We start from the raw sequence: 8,180 nt of genomic DNA on the forward strand, positions 1-8,180 counted from the left end.
ATAGTTAGGAAAAATACAATTTACTTTAAAAAATTTTATTTTACAAGACTTATGGAATTATTAGTTATTCTCTGTTCTGTTTTCCCCACTACTCAGGTGGTGAGATGGTTAAATAATGACTGTTGCAACTAGTACTTCCACCCCATCTAGATAGGATAAGATATTATCTTATCCTTTTAATATATATACAGACCTAATGTATGTGCATAGGATTATGATTAATATCTATATATGTGTATGAATATACGGAAGACCAGTCTATATATATATATATATATATATATATATATATATATATATATATATATATATATATATAATATATATATATATATATATATATATATATATTTTTTCAGTCGCTACCCAGCACATGTGGAAACCTTGAAATTCCTACTAAAGGACAATTTACTGGTATAGCCATGAGAGTTGAAGATGGAGCAAAGCAACCAAGACTAAAAATGTATCCAAAAGTACAGTTTGGTTCTCAGACTGGTCTTTTCAATGTGATTGGTATGGTAGGTATGAGTGGCTTGAATTCTCCGTGACTGGTGACAGAGTTTACTGCTTTGCATGCAGACTCTTTGGTGCTAATGTAGGGCACAGAGAAATGGCATTTACCAACGAAGGTTTCAGTAACTGGAATAATTGCATGAAAAGGCGTTAGAGCATGAAATAGGCAAGTACCATGTTATTGCTATGGAAAAATGGCTCAACCTCAAGATTTCACAGTTACATGGTGATGTTCATAAACAACTTGATAGCCAACATAAACAGCAGGTTCTTCACAATAGAGAATATGTTAAGACACTATTGAACATTGTTATTACAACTGCTAAAACAAACATAGTATTCAGGGGGCATGATGAAAGCGAAAGTTCATTAAATAAGGGTGCCTTTCTGGAAACTTTTGGCTTGATAAGCAAAGAGTCTGAGAGATTTTGTGACAAAAAAGAGATTCCATTACATGCCAAGTATACATCTGGGTTAAGTCAGAATTATCTTCACAAAGCTGAAGCCGATTGTGTGCTTGATGCCATAGCCAAAGAAGCCAAGTCATCACCCTTCTTTGCAGTAATATCTGATGAGACTAGAGATGTTAGTATTACTGAGCAGCTCTGTCTGCATTAAGTATGTCATAGATGAAACAGTAAATGAGAGGTTCATAGGATTCATTTCTTTGAAGAATCTTGATGCTACTAATATAGCTAACGCGTTGTTAAAGAAGCTCCGTAATCTTGGCCTGAATATTAATAAACTAATGGCACAGTGCTATGATACAGCATCTGTAATGAGTGGCAAAATCAGTGGTGTACAGGCACAAATCCGAGAATCTGTGAAGAATCCATGCTTTTATGTACCGTGTTCTGCACACAGATTGCAGTTAATCATAACTCACACAGCTGGCTGCCTGCCAGAAGTAGCAGCATTTTTTAACTTGATTTCAACTCTGATTAACTTCATCTGTGGTTCAACCTTGCGCCATGATATATTCATAGACCTCCAGAAAGACAAAAAATTGGCAGTTCTGGAACTTCCTAAAGTGTGTCAACACAAATGGGAATACAACTATAAGGCCCTTGAGTCATTATCACAACACTATGAGAATTTGATGGATACTCTAGAAGCTTTGTCTAACCATGGAAGACCTGGTGAAGAAAAAGCCTTAGCTAATGGATTCCTACAAGCTTTAAATAAGTTTGAGACAGTCTTTCTGTTGATTACCTTTTCTGAAGTATTTGATATTGTAACGTGTCCGATTGGAAGTATTTTTATTTCTCATCTGCAAACTTCTCTACGTGTAGATTTCCACCTTCACTTCTTTCTTGAACCTGCTATCATTGGAAGGAAATTAACTTAGAATACAGGTATCTCTCAGAAAGGCGTAATAGAGATGAGTTCTGTAGTTTCTCTTACTTTAATGACGAAAGTAACTACAAATTCAAGTACAAATTACAGTTACAGTTAGGTAAACGAAATCACTCTTTTAAACAGTTCAATTCAGTCTGTTGGGGAGCACGAAAGCAAGGGGAGATATAACTCTCCCTGGTGGATATTAACTCGAATCTGGTCTCTCTCTCTCTCTCTCTCTCTTTTTCTACTTTCCCTCTCTAACTTTCCTAACATCACTCGGTCACGCTACCTCACACTGCCCTCAGTGTCATAACAAAACTATAGTTGAAACGGATAAGTGTAAACTTACACATAAAATAAAGCACTTGCATGATTGTTCATAAAGTAATACTCTCAAAAAGAAATTGCACAAACTGTGTCAATGTACTAATGTTAAAAATCAAATCAATAATATATTGTAGAAAACTCACACTATACAATGAGTCATCAGTTAAAAGAAATATATACATACAATAAATTATCACATTGTAAAAAATGGTTAATTGCAACAGTGAATACATAATGAAATCAACAACATATAGAGAAATTAGCAATAAATCATGTCTATAAGATCATTTTTCTTCTTCCTTGGCCCTTTTTATTCCTGTTATATAATCTTCTCAATATTTGAAATTACTACACGTTTGACTAAAGTTACAAATACCACAATTACAATCAATCTTCTTCTTCTTCTTCTTTTAACGTGCTTATTATGATCAAATTGAACAGAGATAGAATTGGTGAAACCTTTTCTTTGTAATAGAAAAACTCATCTATCAGTGGTAACTCATCCAGTTGTTTTAACTCTAATTGAGACAATTGAAGTTCCTTGATATTATTAGAATAGTTCATGTATGGGATATTCTTATGATAAACTACTTCTGTAAAAAACATGAAGTTCATAATATAATTTATTTGGGATAAGTAACTTGCAAGACTTGTCAAAAGCATGAACATTACTGAAATTAATTTCAGTACTTAGATTATGGCAGTTGATTATGGCTGTTACAGTATTTAGTGAAAATACAAAAATGGACTGTTCTACTAGGATGGAATCAAAACTGTCTTTGGATAACTGTGTACATAGTTCGGCTTCTTGATTTTTGTTTTCAATTATTTCTTGACCACAAGGATAGGCATTAGTAGTTTCGTAAAGGTTGTCAAGGTTGCAGATGTATTACTTTTAAAATTATGCAATCTGTGAGAAATTCTCGCAACAATTTTTCTGATTTTGTTTTATTCATTGTTTTCATGCGATCTATCTCTTATTGTAGAGTTATTAGGATCGTCCGTTTCATGAAAAATTATTGATTTGAGTTTTCGTTGTGAATTGCCGTCTGTCAGGTAATCGACAGACAAGAACTATGTTACTGTATTTGTATCTGTATTCATGTGAAATCCAAATATATTCATTCGCATGCTTATGTATTTTGTAGAAATATTTACGTCTCTATTGATTATCATAATAAGGGTGAAAGAACCACGTCTAACTCGAGAATGACACTCTTACATTATTTTGCCTGATTTTTATTATGATTCTAACATGAAGTCTAGAGTACTGTTTTGGTTATAATAATTCATTTTTTGTTTGAAATAACTCTTAGTGAATGCATTGCACCATAGTAATAGTTGAAGGTGTTATTAGATCTTGTTTGTACCTCTCGCCAGAGAAGCCATTAACCGAGGTCAAGAGTTCGGGAGAGGGGAAAGGAAGGGTTGTTGTTCGCCCTCTGAACGCCCCTCTTCGCGCCCCTCTGCGGGCGTGTATGCCTATGTGCGTGCACTGTATGGGTGTGACGTCGACCAAAATTGTATTGTCACACAACATCAATTAATTCACTACATTTAACTAATATGTTGAAATTGCGCAATATTATATTTGGAATTTATTTTTGATAACGAACTTGAGAAGTGTCTTAAAGCTTTTTATGTGCATGTAAACTTTGTAAGTCTGTTTTGTATACGTGGTTATTGTATAACTTGTCCCGTTTTCCCCAATAAAACGCGAATGCAGGACGGAACTTACAGCTTCTTGGCTCAACTTTTGAGCAGACCTGATATATAGTGTCGTGTAGTGATGTTGTAAGGTGTCAAAGAAACGAGCAGGTAAAAGTTACTGCTACTTTATTACAGATCCAGGCAGTTTATATAGCGGCCGACTGACGCCGGCCCACGAGAGACAATGGAATTGACTGTGACCTGAGGTCGAAACAATAAACAATAATATGCAGTGAACGAGTATAAATTACAATACAAAAACATACAGAACTACAATATGGATACAGTCTTGATGCCTGTGAATGAAGAAACATGTAATACACAATGTGTGACATTTGTATAAATACGCATAATGTAAAAATGGTTAAAAATGCGTGACCTGGCACGTTTTAGGGGGGACTAATTGAGTTTGAAGAAAATGGGAAGTCACCAAAGAAAACATGCTCAGCGGAGACTTAATTAATGGCGCCGCCGAAACACTATCCTCGGCGCCGATGTGGTGACTTTACAAATACTCCCAAGACGAGGGACGCGCCTCTGACTAATCCCTGTATCTGCTGGGACGCTGAAGGGTGCCACGGCTCCTTGAAGATAACGGAGGGTCTCCCGCCTGTGAGGCTGCTGGTTGGGCGGTCCCTTCCTGGGGCGGGCGCGCTGGGTGGTGAGGGCGTGCTGGAGTGCGGTTGGGCGGAAGGGGTGCTGCGCCGCTGTCGGGACTCTCCGACAGAAAGGCAGGCTTTAAGCGGTCTATTGAAACCCAGTCGTCCTTGCCGGGGGAGTGCCAGCTGGAACGCCTTGCTGTTTCGTTCCAGCACGCGGAAGGGTCCCCTGTAGGGCTTGGTTAGTGGTGGACGGACGGCGTCGACTCTGACGAAGACGTGGGTGGCGGATGACAGCTGTGGCGGCATGAAGGTGGTTGCTTTGTCGATGTATGAGCGCCTGCAAGGGGGAGAACTTGCCGGCCACGTCGCGGAGCCTCTGCAGTGATGGGGAGTGGCGTTCATCCGTCACGAGCTCTCCCGGCACCACGAGGGTTCCCCACAGGTTTGTTCGGCTGCAGATGGGGTGCCGTCGGCTCTGGGGCGGTTCTCAACCCGAGGAGGACCCACGGCAGCTGATGTTTGCAGTCCTCGGCGGTGCAGCGGGCCATGAGGGATGACTTTGGGACCTGTGGAACCGTTCGACCAGGCCGTTGGCCGCTGGGTTTGTACGCTGTGGTGGTGTGGTGCGTGGTTCCCAGCAGTTGAGCCAGGGCAGACCACAACTCGGAGAGGGAGGCGGGGCCCCTGTCGGTTGTGATGTGGTCCGGACGCCGGCGGCTAACCCAACTGGAGAGCAGGGCCTCGGCGCACGCGCTGGCTGTGGCTTTTGCATGGGTGTGGCCGGGCCACCTCGTTCTAACGGTCTACCACCGTCAGGAGGTATCTGGATCCGCCTGATGGGGAAGGGGCCCGACGACGTCGATGTGGATGTGGCAAGCGGCGCCCTGGCTGTGGGAACTTGCCTACCCCCGACTGCGTGTGACGACCCACCTTACTGGTCTGGCACTGCAGGCACTGATTTGCCCAGGCCGTGGCGTCCTTTTGCACCCCATGCCAGACGAACTTTTTGAAAGCAGTTTGGCGTGGTCCTGCCAGAGAGGGTGTGAGAGGCCGTGAATTATGTCGAATACCTGGCGGCGGCGTGAGGCTGGAACCAAAGCGGGCGGGCTGACCTGTGCTGATGTCACAGAGCAGGCTGGGGCCTTCGGGGCGGGGTCACGCCCCGCCACTTGAGGGACGTGATGGCGGTGCGGTATGCTGGGGTTTCTGGGTCAGCGGCCTGTTCTCTGGCAAGGTCCTGGTAATCTACACCAAGCTGCACTGCGTTCAACTCGACTCTGGAGAGGGCGTCTGCTACGGATTTTTCTTGCCAGGGAGGTACCTGACGGAACAGGTAAATTCGGCTATGGCTGAGAGGTGGCGCTGCTGTCTGGAAGACCATGCGTCCCCTTGCTAAATGAAGGCGTGAACCAGTGGCTGATGGTCTGTGAAGATTGTGAAGGGCGTCCCCTCCAGGAGGAACTTGAAGTGCCGAACTGCGCTGGTACATCGCGCAGAGTTCCCTGTCGAAGGTGCTGTAGCGGGTCTCTGCGGGGTTGAATTTCTTGCTGAAGAAGGCGATGGGCTGGGGGGAGCCGTTGATGATTTGCTCCAGAACAGCACCGCAGGCGACGTTACTGGCGTCTGTCGTCAGCTGGAGGGGCCTTGGGATCCTGGTGTGCCAAGGCGGTTGCCTTGGCGAGGGCGGCCTCGTCAGGGAAAAGGCCTGCTGCTGGCTGGGTCCCAAGACAGGGACTTCGGTTGGCCTTTTTAGGACTTCCGTCTCAGGGGCGTGGTGTGCGCGATCCCAGGGATGAACCGCCTGTAGAAGTTTACCATCCCAAGGAACTCCTGGACGGCCTTGATGGAGGTGGGTGTCGGGAACCTGGCTCGGCTGCTACTTGATGTAAGAGGGCGGACGCCTGTCGGAGACACCTCGTGACCCAGGAATTCTGCTTTCTGGACGCCGAAGGTACACTTGTCAAGCGGACGACGAGGCTGTTCTCTTGGAGGCGCTGGAGGACTGCCCTGATGTGTCTCTGGTGTTCACTGTGAGACCTGGAAAATATGAGAATGTCGTCGATGTAGCAGACGCAGAAACTTTAGGTCCCCAGGATGCTGTCCATGAGCCGCTGGAAGGTGGCCCGGCGTTCCTCAGCCCGAAGGTGGAGAAGGCGAACACATAGGACCCGAAGGGCGTGATGATGGCTGTCTTTGGTATGTCGTCTGGCGCAACAGGTACCTGGAAATAAGATTAAAGAAGGTCCAATTTAGTGAATATTTTGGCCCCGTGAAAGGAGGCCGTGAGGTCCTGCATGTTGGGTAGAGGGTAGTGGTCGGGCTCTGTTGCAATGTTGAGCCGCCTGTAGTCGCTGGCAGGGTCTCCAGGAGCCGTCCGATTTCTGCACCATGTGGGGGGAGGCCCATGGACTGGAGGCTTTTCTGCAGATGCCCATCCGCTCCATCTCCGCGAATGCTTTTTCGCCTCCTGAAGGCGCTGAGGGGGAAGCCTGGAACCGCATGTGTCGGGGGCCCTTTAGTCGTTATATGGTGGTATATGCCGTGCTTGGCTGGGGCCCTGGGGACTTGGCGGCTTCGGGCTTAAATACCTCAGGAACTCCGACAGTAGGTGTGCATACTGGTGGGGCGACGGCGCTGATGGTGGGTCTGGGTCCCGCTGTTAACGGGAGAGACCGGCAGGAGTCGGTATCGAGGCGCTTGCGCCTCACGTCGACTAGCAGGCCGAAGTGCGCCAGAAAATCGGCCCCCAGGAGTGGGGTTCCTCGTCCGCGACAATGAAGTCCCAGGAGTAACTCTGGCCAGGATGGAGATCGACAGGGCCTGGTGCCGTAGGAGAGGATGGGGTTCCGTTGGCGGCCGTCAGAAAAGCGGCGGGTCTGGTGTCTGGTTGCGGTCCTCTCTGGATGCTGGGAAGACCGATTTTAAAGGCCCCTGTGTCGACCAGCATCATCCTGCCGGAGACGGTGTCGCGGACGTAAAAACCTACTGTTTTTGAGGCCCTGGGTTCTTCGGCTGCCATGGCGGCCTGTTCTGCTGGCCACCGCCACCCCGTTTTTGAACGGGCGAGCGAGCAGGGCGGCAGGCAGTTTCGGCGTCCTTTCCGAACCACTTGTGGTAGCGACAGAAGCCGGTTACCTCCATCTGCTGTGGTTCGGTGGACGTCTGTTGGCGATGGCGTTGACGGGCTGCTCTACATCCTCTTCAGGCTGGACGAGCTGACCGGCTGTGTGGCGGTTTTAGCCGCTGTGAAGCCTTGACGGAGTCTGTGAGATGTTGCGCCGTCTCTATGAGGTCCTCGATAGGCATGGTGTAGGGGTGAGCGATCTGGTTGCGTACCTCCGGGAGGAGTTGGCAAGGTAGATTTCCCGTAAGCTTATCTCCTGCCGCTTCTTTGTGCCACCCAAGTCTGGTAGTGACAGGAGATCCACGACCATGCTCCAAGCGTCTCTTGAATTGAGGTCGTGGCGTGGGTTTATGGCAAGGTCGATAGCACGGGCGGCCCTTTCGGCGATGGGCAGGAGCAAGCTTGAATAGAGGAACTTTTTTGTGGTGCTGTATGTGAGGTGTGTGTTTGGGTACTTGCGAGATGAGTTTTCTGTACGTCCTCGGAAGGGCGTTGAGCACTGTGTCGGCCTGTAGGATTTCGTCCGTCAGGTCCGTGATTCTGAAGTGGCTCTCCACCCTGCG

General features: G+C 46.6%; 1 pseudogene; it reads left to right on the top strand.

The window, feature by feature from the left end:
* Positions 1–422: 422 nt before the first annotated feature.
* LOC136827736 (zinc finger MYM-type protein 1-like) lies at positions 423–2,591 on the top strand (annotated as a pseudogene).
* Positions 2,592–8,180: the final 5,589 nt, after the last annotated feature.

Source organism: Macrobrachium rosenbergii, chromosome 42 (genome assembly GCF_040412425.1).
Source record: "Macrobrachium rosenbergii isolate ZJJX-2024 chromosome 42, ASM4041242v1, whole genome shotgun sequence".
Lineage (NCBI taxonomy): Eukaryota > Metazoa > Arthropoda > Malacostraca > Decapoda > Palaemonidae > Macrobrachium > Macrobrachium rosenbergii.